At 34.7% G+C, this 19876-nt stretch overlaps 1 pseudogene; it reads left to right on the forward strand.

Moving 5' to 3' along the window:
- Nucleotides 1–5001: 5001 nt before the first annotated feature.
- Nucleotides 5002–11374, forward strand: LOC134319833 (T-cell leukemia homeobox protein 3-like; annotated as a pseudogene).
- The last annotated feature ends 8502 nt before the right edge of the window (nt 11375–19876 follow it).

Raw genomic sequence — 19876 nt, forward strand, 5'->3', positions numbered from 1 at the left:
GACTTTTAATCCGTTTCTCAGTCATCTAGACTCTTTTAAACTCTAGATCTTTATAATAAAACATGTGGCAGGTGCTTTTTAATGCGCTATTACTTACCAGTTTCATTTCATATTGTGCCTTCACTGCTGTTTGCAAGGTATAAAACCTTATCTGCTTATACGACAAGACCTTTATCATTTAATTCTACAGGCTTTCTTTTCTCCCCATCTCGTTTTCTTTATATAGTACATATATATCCCACTTTTTCGTTGTGTGTTTTATGAATCCCACGCAGCTCTTTAGTAAACTTGGAGAAATTGATAACATGGCAGACAAGCGCAATAAAAACGGCGCCCGCGGCCCACCACCCGCAAACCCCCATTATGTAAATCCGCAGGTCATTTCCTAGACAAATCGTTCACTTTTATTCCTTTATTTTTCCCATTTTATACGCTTCCGTTTCTCCAGAGAATAGAACATTTAATGTGTCTGCTCTAAGATTGATATATTCTGGAATAATTCTGCAGCGTCTATGACTGCATCGGATCTTTTCTCCGGATTAACTTCTCTTTACTCAAATTGTGAAAAATATCAGCAATACAAAAAATAAAGCTTTAGCGCAGAGAAAATATTAATAGAAATATTCCAGTGATATTAAAACAGCCATTATGGTGCAATTTGCATGTGTGGAAATAAAGTTGTGCCCTTGGGGTGAAACATATGAAAACCCTTATCACCCGGTAAAACGGACCACACATGCAAAGCAATCAGATAAAGACTAACTTTTGTCTGTACCATAGTAAAACTTTCCTTTATGTGAATTTGTGTAGAACTGTCTGGTTAGGGGTTTACTTAGAATTGAAGTAATAAGACAAATAATAACAAGGCATTTTTGGTGTATCCATCACAAGTATCACAACCAGAAACTAACTAAGGAACAAACTAGACGCTCTTAATTTTAATTATTAAAATATTTTAAAAGACACCAGGTTTAAGAAAAGCTTTATGAATTTATAAATATTTGTAAATTAATTTGAAGCTTTAAGGAGTAAACCCACTGATTTCTTCATTTAAACTGTGATAATATGCTTTTAGGTGGTAACATTTGAACCATTACAATCCAGGATTTGACTATCAAGAAGAAAGATGTCATACGTTATTTTTATTGTTCTTTATTGATCTGTTTAAAGAGCCTGATAACTTGGATAATTATAATTATGTTACTGTTTTATTAATTGTCATGCACTACAACAAGAAAGGGAAAATAGTTTGGCTTTTTTTAAATTAATAATAATAATAATTATTATTATTATTATTATTATTATTATTATTATTATTATTATATTGGTTTTATTATTGTTGTTGTTATTATTATTAAATAATATATAATTATAATAATAATAATGATAACAATAATACAAATAATAATAATTATTATTATAAGTTTCGTGTCGTTGCAGAATATACTAACATTTTAGTGTTCCTTTTTTGTACACAAACAGTAAAATGGAAACACTGACATTTTTCTATTAAAACTATTTCTATAAAAACTATTAAAATTACAAGATCTGTGATTTGTGAAAATATATACTGTCACATTTTCACATGGCGTACAGAGACCAGGGATTCAAGTGTTATAACAATTTTAATCAATATTAAACAATCAACCAATAAATAAATAAATAAAGCATTGCTTCACAAAATATTGCTTTGTTTTTAGTCAATACTAAGTAAAATAATATTTAGTAAAATAAACAATATTCAGTAAACTGAATAAACAATATTCAGTAAAATATCAAAATAACTCATCAACTAAAGAAATTGTAACAGGAAACACCAGTTCACACAAGTAAAGATAAACCTTGCATTTCTCACTGGGTGGAAATGACATATGGCATAAAAAAGAGGCCAAGGGAGCAAGTAGGGGAGTCGAGTAGCACTGCCAGAGAGTCTGCTGGATTACCGCTCATATTCTGCTCTCCAAAAATCATTCACGCCTCAGACTTGCTCAATAACAGGATCAAAAAGGTCAGACATACTGACACTGATCCAAGAAATAAGTACTGTTTAAAGATCAATCTTTTATTTTACAATATTGGACTACAATACACACCCCACCACCAAGAAAAAAATTAATGAAAGAAATATTATTAATATGATCCACAAGCAAAATGCCTCAGCATACATTTCTGTCTTTTAAATTGTATGGTGTGTACGTAGTAAGAAGAACTGAATTAATAGCTCACTTAAAATGTAGAATATATTAAACTAAACTGAGATACGCAAGCGATGTATTATTAAAGCCTAGAGCAACATCTAGTATTAGAATCCCACAGTATAATACAAAATTTAAAAAAATAAAGGAAGAAACATTTTCATTTTAATTTAATTAATTTATTTATTTATTTATTGTTATTTTACGGATGCATTTTTGCTTCTATGTTTCTTTGACCGTTAATCACAGGTGGGATGGTCATTGAAAGTGCATGTGCTACATTCCTATTGGTCAGCAGGAATAAACTAGTTTTAAACGTTTTAGACGTCTGGACTGAGTAGCAATATTTAGCTGAAGCATACTATCTTTGACATAAACCACATGCTGTAATCACATAAAGAGCAAAAGCATACCTCGTCTGAACTGTCACGCAATTTGTTTGCACTTTGAAACTCACCTCACGTTTTAGCTGGCCAACAGCATATTATTATTTCATAAGTACTAATAATAGAATTATTAGTTTAATGTTAAGTGTTCAAGTCACTATTGGGTCTCTGAGCAAGACTCAACCCTCCTGGTTTCAGGGTCACAGCATCATAATGCTTTAAAACTATGAAACTATATGCTTTCCAAAAAAAATACTTGTACTTTGCCTTGTTATACGGAACAATAAAGACATTCTACTTGAGAGGTGACAAAAAGATACCTTAATAAGAAACAAAAAAAAAACCTAAATAGAGAAACTCAAGATGGACCATGGACGCCCCCATGTAGTGAATAGGGGTGTCACTATAGGTGCCCTCACCTTATCCAGCTGCGTGGCAGCATAAACCAACTTTTCTATCTGCTAGATTAATTCAGTCGTATGTCAATGGCCACTTTTGGTACTTATAAAATAAAATTTTAGGGAGGTCCTTTTCTATTCTACATTGACATAGTATAGTACTAGTTCGATGGTAATAGTATTGGACTGTTAAAAAAGTCCCCTAGCTGCTCAAGAAATCAGCAGTCAGCATAATGTGAATGTAATGACATAGTCTGACAACTTGTTGTATATTGCAGTGACCTCAGAACCATGACCTTCTCCAATAAACACCTTTGGAATGAGTTAGTCAGGCCATCTCTGGCAACATCCGTGCACTTTTTTATTTGTCCCACCTTTTAAATATATTCAGAAGATTTGGTTAGTAAGTATATCAGACCTTAAGAACCTACGTGAAATCTCATTAGTGTCAATCATTGTAGCGATGCAGGTGTAACATGTAGTACAGGGTAGAATGGCAGGTTTGCAACCCCTCCTTCATTTCCTTGAACCTAATCAAGGTACATGAATCAATGCATTGACTTGCTTGGATTCACGTAATTTTGTTTTTATTATTAGGTTTTCATCAGTAATGTTTGCGTGTGGGTCCTGTTTTGATTACAAAAGCAACTTTATACCAAACATTTATTTTCAAATTTGTCAGGCACTGTATTATACAGCTGATTCAACGCAAAAGCCTAAGTGGTGCCTTCCTTTCCCCTCCGGAAAAAAAAGCAGAGGGGGAACGCTTTTAACCAATCCTATGGAAAAGTATGGTAAACTGATCATTCAGATTAGGTCTGAATTCCATCCTGTTGACCAGCACAACAGGCCCCACAAGTAAAATGCTCTTTTGAAGATGAACTGAGGAGGACTGTTTGAAAGTGCGCACAAATGAACGCAGCATCTGTCAAGTGGCTCTTGGATATTTGTCAAATGTGACACAAATCGATTATTTGAGTTCAAGTGGCTGCATTTAGAGATGACGGAAACCAGGCTCGTGTTTAACAGTTTCTTCAGATTCAATTTCTTCAGAAAAATCAATAAATACATCATGGGTTTTCTGTCTGAAGGATTCATTCTGAGAGAAGCAATTCATTTAGACTGAAAGTGCCATATTTCATGAAATGTAGCTCTCAAGTTAAGTTGATAGCTTTTACTAAAGTTTTGTTGGAATATTGATAAAAACAATACATAATACATTTGACACCGCATTGTATAGAGTCCGTACTGAATAGGACTAGGTCATGTTGTTCCATACATTTTATTTTAATTGACCTTTTGCATTGATAAACGTGAAACTGTGTTTTTTACAGTGATAGACAAATTGTGTTTGTGCGTGTGTATGTGTGTGTGAGTGAGTTGATCAATCCATCCATCCACATACTTACACTATCGATCCCTCCATCATCCATCCTTCCATCCACCCATCCATCCATCCATCCATCCATCATTTTGTCATTAAATAAAGCAAAACAACAAACCTGCCATCTATTTTTGTGTGTGTAAAAATCAAATAAATAAATAGTAATAATAATGTTTTTTTAGATGTAAGATATTGTGCTGATCTAGGTAAGTTACAGGAGTAGCTAAAATTATTGGACAAATTGTCAAATTGATCTATAATCTGCAATACGAACGAAAATGTTAATGTAAAGTATTCAAGAATATTGATGATATGTAAGGAACAGTTTGCCACCTTCACGCTCAGATCCACTCAGTCGTAAATCTTCTTTTGTCAACCAATAGAAAAGCGAGGGTCTGACGTCCTCGACCAATGGAAACACTAGTTTGTGACTTTGGCATAATGCAAGTGGAAGATGCGACAGTTCGAAAGGAATAAGCTCATCTGAACAGTTCTCAATGCAAATGTGACTGGATATGTCGGAGTTTCAAAAAAAGGACACAAAGAAGAGCACACTAGAAAAATGGCTAGAAAGACTTTGAACTTGCTGTCAGGTCCGTTTCAGTTTGCATGATTTATTTAGCCACCTCTGCAGGAATATGGAAAGCGATCAGGGTCCAAAGCCGGAGCAACCGCCTAAACCGAGCAATGAGCCGATCCGATTCGGTATTGACCGGATCCTCGGTTCTTCTGACCGCCTGCACGCCGCAGAGAACAACACAGACAGTACTACCGAAACCACGTCACTTTTTGCCGGGTTGTCCGGCCCTATCTTAGCAGCTTTTCCGGGCTCTTTGGAGGATCCAGGCGGGCTCGTGCAGAATAGGACTGTGGGACACCGCGGGGTGATCCGGGTCCCAGCGCACAGACCGCTAGGTGCAGCCATAGCGCCACCTGTGGTGAGCGCAGCTCCGGGATTTGGGCCGCTCTGCTTCCCCTGGGTAGAGAATCACCGCCGCTTCGCCAAAGACAGACTACCAGGTAACTGTCATTAAAATAAAGTGCAAGCTTGTTACCTCTATCAGGGTGAAGATGTGTTTTCCTTTTATTCAAGAGTAAAAAAATAATAATTTCGTTTGGAGGAAAGTTAAAAATGTAAGCTACTAACGAAATGTGTTAAACTAATTCTAAATACAAGGATTTTTATTTTAAATACACTATTAATTATATACACAACTGAATTTTTAAATTATAGAAGTATATCACTACAACAACAACACCATCACTAACAACAACAATAACCATAAAAATAATAATATTAATAATAATAATAACTATAATAATTAGATTGATTAGGGTCACATTTCTCTAAACATTTCGCATTACTTTTCTATACAGCTGTTTTATATTAATTATGGGCTGGGTTAAAATAAATAAATGCAAAGTGTATCTCTATCAGTTGCTCTTCACCATTCAAAGGTAAATTAATTTAAAGAAATGTGTAGTGAATATACAAATTACATCTATAAATATAAATATATAGCCTATAGTATAACGAATACTAGTGTTTTTTTATTGTTTTACTTGTTGAAATGAATAAATTAGGGTTTGAAATGCAGAATATGCATATTCCAAGGCAAGGCAAGGCAAGTTTATCTGTATAGCACCTTTCATACACATTGGCAATTCAAAGTGCTTTACATAAGGAGAAAAAATTAATTAAAAGCATTAAAACATTCCTGAGATCTAGAACCTCAGAAAGACTTCTTGCAAACATTTAGTTACAATTAAGAGAACATGAAATTCAAACAAGAGAGATAAAAACAATTAAGAACATGAAAAACTAAAAGAAAATATAGTAAAATACAACATAGTAATCCAGACAGTTTGTACACCTGTCACATCATGGACTAGTGTGAAGAATAGTTAAAACATTTACCGTACATTAATTTAAAATTGTGCATTATTTTAAACACATAAAACATTTCAAATGAACAAAGTTGACCTTGCTATGTATTTAAATATTATAAGTCTTTAAAATAAGTACACTTTTGTTGGCCTCTGAGCGTTAAGGCCTTGCACAAAGGACCAGCTGTGGAAGCTTGACGGTGGTTATAATTCACGATCTTCAATGCCGTAGCAACACTAGTTATCATGTACAGTATTTTGCTCGACATGATCATAATGTATAAGTAAAACAGTATAGGCTGCGTTATAGTATAATATTATATTTATGTTTTGTTAAAATGACCAACTGGTTTACACACTCATGAGACTTCGATGGATATCCAAACGACTGCTGAATGAATTAATTAATTACTTATGCCAGACGCTTTTATCCAAAGCGACTTACAGTAACAACCAAAAAACAATGCAACCAACTGAGGATTAAAGGCCTTGCTCAGGGGCCCAACAGTTTAACCGCTGAAACCTACAGCCATCATACTAATTTACATTAAGCCTGAAAGTATAAAACAATACAAACCCCAGTTATATGCATTACCTTTAATCTATGTGAATGGATGATTTTCAAAATAAATTATCAATACAAAGTACTTTAATAAGTAATAAATACTGGGTCGGTTTTACAGTTCGTTAAAAATAAATGGTTTAACCACTAAAATCCTGTAAAGTGTCAGATATGTTTTATATAGATATCTATATCTATAGATATAATAATTATATCAACTTAGCATGCAAAAACTTGATTTTTTTGCTCGTTCACATGTGAACAAATTACACGTGTTTTAATCTTAAAATGTTTCCCAATTTGGATTTTTAAAGTGGATTTTTGACATTATAGATGTTTTACACATGATCAGACTGTTTTATATGTGGCGTTTTTGTTTGTGAATGCAACTTAATATGCCTACCACAACTATGCTAGCTGGCACTTTAAGTTAAACATATTCGTTGTAAACTAAGGTAGTCCAGGGTAGACCAAGTTGACCATTTAAGTATCGTTTAATTCCCAGTACCAATCATTTTTGATTAAACAAACCTGGGTAACCTTGGTGTCTTTGGATGTGGTTGTACACCGGGATAAGAATAATAGTCAGAACCCATACGTAGAAGAAGATCTCTAAATTTGTAGACCTAGATTAGTCGGTACAGCAGTTGGTACTAACTAATCCCGATTAGAGTTTCAATTAGAGAAGACGAATCTTGAGCGCTACCGTGTTGGTTTGTTTTTGCAGCATCCTTCGTCTTCGTGGTTACACAAGACATATTTGGACGCAGTTAAGCAAATCCAGCAGATCCTCTGATGCAACAATAAATCAGGAGACTTATCAGTGATGTTGTAGATGGTGCACCAATTCACCAATGGGCCACAGTGCTGGTCCAATCACAAATCCAAACACAAGGCCGAAATACCAGTCCAAATATTACAATTAAGCTCAGTACTGTGTATGATAAGCAACATATGGGTTTCTCCATTAAACCCCAGCACTTTTTAGATATCTTGTGACGAGCTACTTAACAGGCATAAGCAAACCATATTTTTATAGAATTGTATTACTATCTAAGAAGCTAAATTAGCCTACTTGTAAACTACATTACGTTTACTAAGCACTTTTAAAGTATGTTGGTTTATTAATATAATGTAAAAATGGTTTTACGGTATTTCCTAAGGCAAGCTGTTGTTTAAATTAATAATGTATTGTTTTATGCAAATAAAAAAATAAAAAAATCGGGGTGGTTAGACGGAACAATAATAATCCATATATTTTAAGGATATTTCTTTCTTTATTTATTTAACTATATTACATAACACGGTAAATTATTATTTAAATCTTTAATTATGATCATAATTATGATTATGATTAAAGATATTGTCTTAGAAACACGTTTGCAGTATCGTGTTATAATTATACGACCTGATAGTGTAAACTAAACCACCCAAAGCACAAATCATTCAAATGTTTTCTGTTGGGTTACTGAGCACACTGCAGTTGAGGTTTTTTTAATGGCTTAATATTCTTTCCAATACTGTCTTTAAATCATCTTGTAGTCATCAAATATTTCTAGGGTATATTTATATTTATGCAATCAAAAATCCTAAACATGTCATGCGTTTCTAATTAACCACAGCCAAATTAACAATATTGATTCGCTTTTAAAGTATGTCAAGTGTGTTAAGTGGTAAAGAATAATTCAGAAAAAAATGGACTATTTAGTTTCTGTGTACTTAACACAAACTTTGCTTTTTAATATGTGTAGAATCAAAAACCCACCTGTTGCCATGTGCTACGTGCTCACACTGATGTACACAATATGAGTACGGTTTTTTGTTTAATTACTTTAGGAAAGAAATCAGGAAAATAGATTTCAAACATTATGTTTACTCCTACATATACGTTTGTTTTAGGTTAAAAAAAAAAACGTATGCAAAACGAGACACAAATGCTGTTTATTTGTATATAATTTGTATATAATTAGTTTTTGTATATAATTAGTTTTTGTCTTGATAATATTTCCTGTAAAACGTTTAACACTTATATCATCAAGTTGCATATTTTATCCATGTTGACAGCACAAAAATGCTAAATACGACAAAATGTGTATAAAGAAGGAGACGGTTTCTATCCAATTAGGCCAAAATATAAAACACTTTGATGTCCGGAACACTGTGACCTTACTCTACCAGATGTAGTTTAACTGAATTTCAGTTCTAAATTGTTTAATTGCTATTACTACTATTATTCTTATTCTTATTATTCTTATTCTTATTTTTTAATTGTATTACTAAATATAAAGTATTACAAGGGGCTATATAATTATTGATTTTTTTCACTTTCTCCTTTATTTGTTTTATTATTAACTTTTTTTCTTGTTATTAGCTCTACTGGCATTACCCATCACTCGGCGTATAGGTCATCCCTATCAGAACCGCACCCCGCCGAAGAGGAAGAAAACCGCGTACCTCGTTTTCTCGGGTGCAGATCTGTGAGTTAGAGAAGCGCTTCCACCGTCAGAAGTATTTGGCCAGCGCTGAACGCGCCGCTCTCGCCAAAAACCTCAAAATGACTGATGCTCAGGTCAAAACCTGGTTCCAGAACCGCAGGACCAAGTGGAGGTCAGTAGTATTTTCTTTCTTTCTTTCTTTCTTTCTTTCTTTCTTTCTTTCTTTCTTTCTTTCTTTCTTTCTTTCTTTCTTTCTTTCTTTCTTTCTTTCTTTCTTTCTTTCTTTCTTTCTTTCTTTCTTTCTTTCTTTCTTTGTAAATTGTTTATCTTGTAAACTGTACATTTTAACCAGTTCTATTTCTGCTTCTTCAAGTGTATATGACAAATTATAATTATTATACACAATCATTGTAACATATTTTGAAGTACCAATGGGAAAAAAGAAACTAAATTAATCAACAACTCCAAACTCAGTAAAAATAAAAGAGCAGTAATAAAATAGTAAAGTCAATTGTTGAACGTTATTATATTCAGTATATTAATAGCTTACAGTTTAAAAAAGATTTTTAAATATTTGCCAAAATACAAACCCCATATACAAAAAGTTGGGACATCTGTGATTTGTTAATTCACCTGAATGTTTATTTAACAGACAAAAGCAGAAAGAAATGATTTCAAATGCTTTCACTGATTAACTTCATCAACACATTAAGAATATAAAGTTGGAACAGAGGCAAAATAGGAGTGTTGAGAATGTGTAGAAGTCTAGCTTATTTATTAAGCACCTTTACACACACTGTGGTATGTGATTTGCAAAGTGATTTGCAAATTGGAAAATACAGGGGTAACAATGAAAATCTAAAAAGATGAAAAGAGAATATAAAATGAAAACGTGGTTAAAACATGGCAAATGATAACAGTAGATTTAATCAATGTATGTTGTTTTTTGGAAGTCCAGTTAGTAGACAGTGGTCAATCCTGCTAGTAAAGGTCTGGGTGTGTGACCTTTGAGCTCTCTGACAGAACTGCAGAGAAACCATCATGCAACTGTGTCACTTAAAACAATAAATCACTGCATCAAGAAATGTAACCTGCAGAGAAAGAGAAAGCCATACATCAATTCTAAACTTTCTCGGGAAGTTAATGATTATTTCAGTAAGATGATGCCAGGCCTCATTCTGTACACAGTACAAAAGTGTGGCCTTGTAGACACAGAATACATTTACCTGACTGACCTGCCTGTGGTCCAGATTTGTCTTCTACTGAAAATGTATGGCGCTGCATGAAGAGAATCAGACAGCAGCGGCCAATGACTGTTTAACTTGTGTTTAACTAGTCTTGTATCAATCAAGAATGGACAAAAAATCACTTGGAAAACTGCAACAATTAGTGTCCTTAGTTCCCAAACCATTAAAAGGTCTCCTTTATAAGAAAGCTGATGGAGCACAGTGCTAAACATGCCACTGTCTTAACTTTTTTTGGAATGTGTTAAAGGCATCAAATTCTAAATGTGTTTATATTTTCAAAATACAGTGAAGCTAATTAGTGAAAACATTTGACACTTTTTGTCTACATTTATCAGCTAAACAAAGATTCAAGAGAAATAACAAATCACAAATTCTTCTTTTTATTGCATTTTACAAAATGTCCCAAATATACAGGACATAGGGTTTGTATTTCTAGATGGTGAAATAAAGTTGGATTTTTTCTTGATGGTAAATCTCTATTAATTTTTTCTCCTTTTCTTTACACTTCCATCTCTAACAGGCGACAGACTGCTGAGGAGAGGGAAGCAGAGCGCCAACAGGCCAATCGAATGCTATTGCAGCTGCAGGCTGATGCCCTTCAGAAGTCCATCAGCGAGTCAGTGCCTGTAGATCCTCTCTGTGTTCATAATTCCTCCCTGTATGCCCTGCAGAACCTCCAGCCATGGGCTCAAGAAAAAGCAGCAAAAATGGCCACTGCTACTTCACTGGCCTGAAATATCACTGCTGGTGATACTAGACTCATGAGGAGTGACTGATTGTGCTGTAACTGATGGTGTCTGAAAAAACTGTGTTGCAGTACAACCCCATTTTCTGCAGATTTTGTGATCAACCCATTGTATGGTGCAAACAATCTGGGAGAATACAGATAGTTGAAATATCAGCAACCCTGAACTGATTTGCAAATATATATATATATATAATTTTGAGAATTAATGGGTTCAATAAATAGAGCTTTTCACCGTGAGGAGAGCACTATGGATCATTGTTTTACTAAATAGCATCAAGAACATTGGCCACTTACCAGTTCTGAAGTTTTGCGTTGATATAGAATGACCTTCTCAACACAAATATCAACTGTACAGGATTGTCATAAGTTTTAAGCAGATATATTATGTTGCACTACAATCCTTTCATATATTCATTCATTCATTCATTCATTCATTCATTCATTCATTGTCTGTTTTACCACTGCTTTATCCAATTCAGGGTCACAGTGGGTACAATTCACTGGGCAAAAGGGAAACACTCCTGGCAGGTCACCAGTCCATTACAGGCACACAAACACAGACACACACACACAGTCAAACATAGGGGCAATTTATTATCTTTAATGACTGCAGGTCTTTGGACTGTGGGAGCAAACCCACACGGACACAGGGAGAACCCGAAACTCCACACAGAAAGAACCCAGAACGCTCCTTCTTTCTATGAGGTGACCCACCGAGCCACTGTGCCACCCCTCATTGTTCTGGTCATGATCTAAAGCCCATTTTTGCAACCGGATGCCACTTCTCACAGATATTTATCCATTTAGTTACTTTCACTAACCACTTTATCCTGCTCAGGGTTGAAGTGGGTCTAAGTCAATGATAAACACTGACACATAAAAATAGACCCTGGACCCAGGTCCCATGTTAACCCTTTGATGCACAAGCTAAGCAAACCTCTTCTAATGCACAACATGGGTCGAAAATGACCCATATTCGTTTCCTATGTTATTTCATGTATTACTGAGTATCTTTTTGGTATATATTTTGAAACCATTTCACCATTTAATGTTCCATACTAGAATATGTTAACAGCTAGCAAGCTAATAGTATTGGACATATTCAAGATTCAAGAGCCTAATCTTTGGTTGTCTTTCAAAAGATCAGTAAATATGTTTCTGACTACAAACACTTACAAATGTCAGTAGTTCCTGTCAAATTCCATAGTAAATACATAAATACATTTTTGGCCCATGTTGTGCATTAGAAGGGTAGTGATACAAAAATGATTTTTATTTAAAAAACAAAAAATATAAAACTGAAATAAGGATTTGTGATGATCAGAAACAAGTTAATTGAGGAATTCATGAAAGCTTGAATGACGAAATTAGTTTATTGCAAAGATATAGAAAATAAAAACTCAGTCGGGTCACTTTTGACCCAGGTTGTGCATCAAAGGGTTAAAACGTGGTACCCACTCTACCAGTTTTGCCACAGTGGCTCCTCATTCCAGACAATGCAATACTTTATTGCAAAACAATTTTGCAGTATATTGACAAATGAACTTGAGAAGATGCTAATACTTTTTACTAGTATTTAAAAACTCTTTGTTTGGTATTTTATTATATCTTTTAATAGCCGTGTATATAATCTAATTGTTTGATGGTAAGAATTTCTTGCACAAAGACAGAAAAATAAATGTAGCTTAAAAATGATCAATTGTCAGAATGTCATCACGCATACAGTACACAGACCAAAAGTGGGTGTATAGTGAGATATAAGATAACTCATTTTACATGAACATTTTGTTAATATTCTCCACAGTATTCCAAGGACCTTCAGTAGAGGGCCTAAGGATGACCAACCTAAAATAAAATGACTGTGGGTGGATTTCGTGGCTGGTAGGTAAAATTCTGGTAAAATTACCTACTAGGTGCGAATACACCCTAGACTGTACATGACACACCTAACATTTATTTATTCACACTAGTACTTACTCACAAATAAAGGCAATTTAGGGCAACCAGTTTATGGGATGTTTGTGGGGAAAAAATGCAATTTCTGGATGTTTGGGATGCAAAGACTTTCCCAGTTCTTCTGTTACTGCAATCAACTTTCCTAGCTGTGCTAACATGCTACCCAGAGGAAATTGTGGATGTAAAAATGGTAGAGATTATATTCAATCTCATGTTTATATTCAATACTTCATGTTTAACAAGAAATAAAATAACATTTTAATAAAATAAAATATTTTTTGTTATTTATAATTATTTCTTATTTTTTAAATGTAAAAAGAAGTATAAGACCCAAACAGCCTCACCTTTGCCCATTCCTCCCTTTTTAGGTCTGAAAAAAGCTCATGTTGCAATAGAATTACATGCTAGACATTTTCTATAATTGGAAATGAAGCATGTTTCTATTCATTTTCAGTACTGCTTAACATTTTTCAGAATGTATTTACTTTTTTTGATAAGTTTACTTGCTGTTTTTGAAAGGTAAACAATCCCCACATATCTTCTCTGATCTGTTCCACAATACAGTGTGTGGATTATGGCTGTTTGGAAATTGAGCAGTACCAGCTTTGGATGATTTAGACAACTTGATGATTGGATGATTTAAAACAACTACCTTTAGTTTAAACCCAGTTTTAAAAAAGGAGGAAAAAAAACAGAAAGCACCAATAAGTATATAGACTTTTACAAATATGTAATAAAAAAAATTTTTATTTTTATTGACGTTTGTAAATATGCACCAGGGGTATTTAACAGGGGTAATATAAGACTAAGACAATGCATTAAATGAGTAAAACCTATAGAACCTTCCATAGCTAGAAAGGTAACAGATGATGCTTTCATAATAACAAAAGCTTTGCCGTTAAAAAACAAATAAGGTTTGAGGTTTGCTACTTTTATAAAACTTTGTCCAACAGTTTAAGAACAAAATTTTTTCTATGCAGGATTGCAAGTAATTTATGGATTCCACCATCTATTATTTATAACATTATGAAATTACAGCACTGCATTAAAAACCTACAAGCTTTTGTAAAGACTATAACCACAGAAGCTTAGGAACACTTGGGTAAGCTCTTGTAAGTAAACACAGTTTACATATGTAATATATTATATATGCGTAATGCAGGCTAAACTCTACTTTGCAAAGCTGCACCATCATTTTGAACAACAAAAAACATTGTTGAGTAATCTGTTCTTATTTTAGATGGTATAACACACAAGGAAAAATGTGTGCTGTGTTCAGATGAGTCCACCTTTCAATTTTTTTTTTACAAATAATGGACATCATGTCATCATGTTATCTGGGCCAAAAAGGAAAAGGACCATTCTAAAGTTTTAAAGTCAGTGTCTGTTATGGTATAAAGGGAGGTGTTACTGCAATAGTATTTGTAACTTCCACATGCGGAGGGGTGTATAGAATGCCCTATTTGTCATTTATACATACACTGACATACAGTACAATGAAATTCTTTCATATCCCAGCTTTTTTGGAAGCTGGGGTCAGAGCGCAGGGTCAGCCATTGCATGGCACCCCTGGAGCAGAAAGGGTTAAGGACCTTGCTCAAAGGTCCAACAGTCCAAGTGGCTGCATGGTAGAGCTGGGATTCGAACTCTCAACCTTTCAGTTGGTAGCCGAAAGCTCTACCCACTAGGCTACCACCGTTCATATACATTTTGGAGCAGCATACGCTGCTATGTTGATTTGTCTTTCAAGGATTCCCTGCTTGTTTCTTAGTAAGAGAGTACAGGTGCTAGACTGGCCTGCCTACAAGTCAGACCTGTCTTTCAATTTTAATTGAAAACAAAGCGCAATATACAACAGCAGACCCTGAATGGAAAAATCCACTTTTACAGCTACTGTTTACAACTACTAGCTCCCAAATAATGCTGAAAATGTGATGTAAAACATTAGGAAATCTACTACTCTCCCAATGTGTTTGGAAAATATTTAACATATTACAGCCAGCAAATTTAAATATAAAAAATATTTAATTTTGACTTACATTTACAAAAACATTTTACTTATATTTTACTATTTTTAATTTTTCCTGCTGTCCTCTTTTGGAATTAGGTTTGTAATATAATGTGTTCTATGGGTGTACGAAATGCTTGACTAAAATTACTACAACATTTGTTTTTCTAAGGAAATCTACAAAACATTGTTATGTAAATAATATTGATCATTATATGTCATAAGATGATTTCATTTTGCTGAAAGTTTGTCTTTTCTCTCAAGTTTATAAATCAAGATAAATGTTTGTAATATATAAAAAACAACCAGTATTATTCTTTAAAAGTTTTTATTGTTAAATTTTTATACAGCAACAAGAAAGTATGTTTTCTGTCTCTCTCTGTCTGTCTGCCTTTTTGTATCATCCCGCTGTACAATCAAAATGTGTTTAAAAAAGAACTAAAAAAGATAAACAAAAAAGCCCAGCAACTATTTAATACATCAGCTGTACACAAATCACATCTCATCTCATAATAAAATCATACAATAGTATATGAAAATAATGCATGGAGAGGTATGTGGTGTAAGAGGTTCTTCCTCTTCATCTCTTTGCTCATTTTTGTCACAGTGAGTAGATATATGTCAGTATAAGTTATGTCTCGTTTTGCCAAAGAAACAGGCTACATTACAATTTAATAGTTTCTGATTTGGATGTTTTTAATGCATACCAGCAATGCTTGGACTCAGTAGCAGGCATCAAAATGAAACAATGGCTTACACATTATATGGTATCTTTATTTTCCTTTTTCCACCTCCTTTCTAAAGGTAAGCAATGTCTAAAGCATCCACCACCCCCATTATATATTTGATTTGATCTGATTCATATCACAGTGTGTGGATGTATGGCTATGGTCATTAAGCAGTACCAGCTTTAGGTCATTCACAGCTTTTTTTTGTTATAATAAAACAAGATAATTAATAGAATGTAACCTAATGGCAAATAGTATAAAACAGTGCCCATGTTAAGATATAATTCAAAACTTGCAGTGATATGTGTCTATTTTATCAATATCCTCCCCTTATGCTTACAATAAAAGACAGACAGAAAGAGACATAGACACAGACTGATCCGAAGACAAAAGTGTCTGGACAAAAAAACAAACACTAACACATAACTATACATTAATACCGTAGTACAAATACACACGGATAACAAATACACACAGCTCCGTATTTTGAGCTGGGAGCAGTTCCACAAGACTTGTTGTTCAAGTGAGAGTTTAAAACAGGGAGATACACCCAGAGACAAACTGGCTGAGTCTGGAAAAGCATATACCAATCAATTCACACTTGATGGGTGCAGAGAAAACAGCTGAACAAAAATGCATATACATTAAATTCATACTATGCTAATTTTAAGCCAACAATATTTGTCAGTCAGTTATATAAGTTTTGAAAATAAAGATTTAACATATAATAACTTTTCTTAATTATTGTGCAAAAATGTTATTGTAATAAGTCCACTTTAAGATGTGGTAAATAATAATTATATCTTCCATGCTTCATTTTCATCCCTATCAGTTCTTTTTGTTACATAGTAGATTTTCCACAGTATTCTGAGCTATCATGCATTACCAGAATAATTCCACAAATAAAATATACGCACGAGGGATCTTTAAAAAGTTTCAGCACTTTTATATTTTCATTGGAAACGGTGAGGGTGGGAGTAGTAATTGGTCGTGTCTGAGAGACTGAGAGAGAGCTTATAGTCCGTATTTAGCGCCATCTGATTTTCACCTTTTTGGACGCTCAAAGAAGCTTTAAGGGGAAGAAGATTTTCATGTGATGATGACGTGAGAGCAAAGGTGCATCAGTGGCTATGCGCTCAACCGAAACCATTTTTTGCTGATGGCGTTTTAATAAACAGAGTTTAAAAAAGCAAGGGAACTTTTTGAAAAACCCTCGTACCTTCGGCCAGCTGCCTAGACTACAGTACTGTAAAAAAAGTATTTGCCCCTTTTCCGATTTTATCTATTTTTGCTCATTTGTCACATTCAAATGTTTCAGATTTGCCAACTAATTGTAATATAAGATGAAGACAACAGACATTATTAAACACTTATTAAAGATAAAGATTTATTTACAACCTTTATCACCTTTATCAATTGTGAAATACCAATACCCCAAACCTAATTACTGGTTGCACCTTTACTGGTCCCTTGGCTGTACAAACAGCAATCAAAGTCTTTTATATCACAGTGGAGGAATTTGTCCCACTCTTCTTTGCAGCATCTCAATGGGATTCAACCTGTTCTTTGACACAACTCCAAAACCTTCATTTTGTTTTTTTTAAACATTTAGAGCTGGACCTTAGCCTAACTAACTTAAGGACATTCTCTGATATAGAGCAGAATTTACGGTTCCATCGATTATGACAAGTCATCCAGGTCCTGCTCAGGTAAAGCAGCCCCAGACCATCACAATACCACCACCATATGTTTAACTGTAGGTATGATGTTCTTATGATGGAAAGCAATGTTAGCTTTATGTCAGATGTAATGGGACCCACGTCTTTCAAAAATTCCATCTTTGTCTCATTTCACAGAATACTATTTCAAAGTCATCTAGATGTTTTGGCAAATGCAGTAAAAGTGTTCATGTACTTTTTGGTCAGCAGTGGATTACACGTTGCAACACATTCTTCAATAAATAAAATCATTTAAAAAAGCATTGAGAAGGGGGCAAATACTTTTCCCACAGCACTGTACATTCATTAAGATGACACTAATTGCCAGGGTTGTGCAGAATACTTGTAAAATCTTTTTGTGGTTGAATAGTGTTATAAGGAACGCCTTTAAAAAACATGTAACCTCTAACTCTCTAAACCTACAGCAGCAGTTTAGAAGTGGCACAGATTAATTTAAATTGGTGAATGCAATCTTGTCTGAAGAACTGTACTGAAAATAGTTGACTTTATTTAAGATAGTCATTGCTCACACTCACACCTGGTAGCAATTAGAGTTTGGTCTCACTGGTGTTATCGACTAGGAGGGCATCTACACAGATATGATTAGCTATGTCTGGGTTGGATAGCTGAAACTCCTTATCCAGGATATTCCTACCTTGCTTCTTGATAGATTTTATTTGTTGAAGTGGTGAAGTATTTAAAAATTACCTCTGAATCCCTGAATTTTTTCAAACGCAGAGTAGGTATTATTTAGGTGGTGGATCATTCTCAGCACTGCAGTGACAATGACATGGTGGTGGTGTGTTAGTGTGTGTTGTGCTGGTATGAGTGGATCAGACACAGCAGTGCTGCTGGAGTTTTTAAATACCGTGTCCACTCACTGTCCACTCTATTAGACACTCCTACGTAGTTGGTTCACCATGTAGATGTAAAGTCAGAGATGATCACTCATCTATTGCTGCCATTTGAGTTGGTCATCTTCTAGACCTTCATCAGTGGTCACAAAACTTCAGCAGCGCTTCTGTGTCTTATCCACTCATACCAGCACAACACACACTAACACACCTAACACAGCATGCAGAGAAACAGATGGACTACAGTCAGTAATTGTAGAACCACAAAGTGCTTCTATATGGTAAGTGGAGCTGATAAAATGGACAAAGAGTGTAGAAACAAGGAGGTGGTTTTAATTTTATGGCTGATCAGTGTATGTATGTATGTATGTATGTAAATGGATGTTCAAATTTCAAGTCTTAAGCCCAAACATTTCGTGACACACAATGCAAAGGAGCATCCACAAATAAAGCATGGCTTCCTGGGTACCAAGCATTTCTTCTGCCTATAATCAGTAAAACTGCCTAAGGCATTCAATCATGAAGGTTCTTTTTCTAACTCAAGTATATAAGGATACAGATAATCTAGGACAGACGGAATGATTTGTCATATATACAGATACACATGTACAGTTTTTCTGTGTATACCAGGGGCAGAGCACTGGGGCAGCCATCGTATAGCACTCCATGGAGCTGAGAGAGTTAAGGGCCCAACAGTGGTTGCATGGCAGAGCCTGGATTCAAACTCACAACCTTCTAGTAGGTAACTCACAGCTCCAGCCTCTAAGCTACCACTGTCCCTAACAGTGCAAAACCCATTTTTTTACTTTAAAACACACACATTTCCCTAATTATATTTAGAATCATTTGTAGATGTAAAGTCAGAGATGATCACTCATCTATTGCTGCCATTTGAGTTGGTCATCTTCTAGACCTTCATCAGTGGTCACAGGACGCTGCCCACTGGGCACTGTTGGCTGGATATTTTTCTCAGTCCAGCAGTGACAGTGAGGTGTTTAAAAACTTCAGCAGCGCTTCTGTGTCTGATCCACTCATACCAGCACAACACACACTAACACACCACCACCATGTCAGTGTCACTGCAGTGCTGAGAATGATCCAAACACCCAAATAATACCTGCTCTGCGGTGGTCCTGGGAGAGTCCTGACCATTAAAGAACAGCATGAAAGGGGGCTAACACAGCATGCAGAGAAACAGATGGACTACAGTCAGTAATTGTAGAACCACAAAGTGCTTCTATATGGTAAGTGGAGCTGATAAAATAGACAAAGAGTGTAGAAACAAGGAGGTGGTTTTAATTTTATGGCTGATCAGTGTATGTATGTATGTATGTATGAATGGATGGATGTGTGTATGTGTGTGTATGTTT

Source organism: Trichomycterus rosablanca, chromosome 1 (assembly GCF_030014385.1).
Source record: "Trichomycterus rosablanca isolate fTriRos1 chromosome 1, fTriRos1.hap1, whole genome shotgun sequence".
Lineage (NCBI taxonomy): Eukaryota > Metazoa > Chordata > Actinopteri > Siluriformes > Trichomycteridae > Trichomycterus > Trichomycterus rosablanca.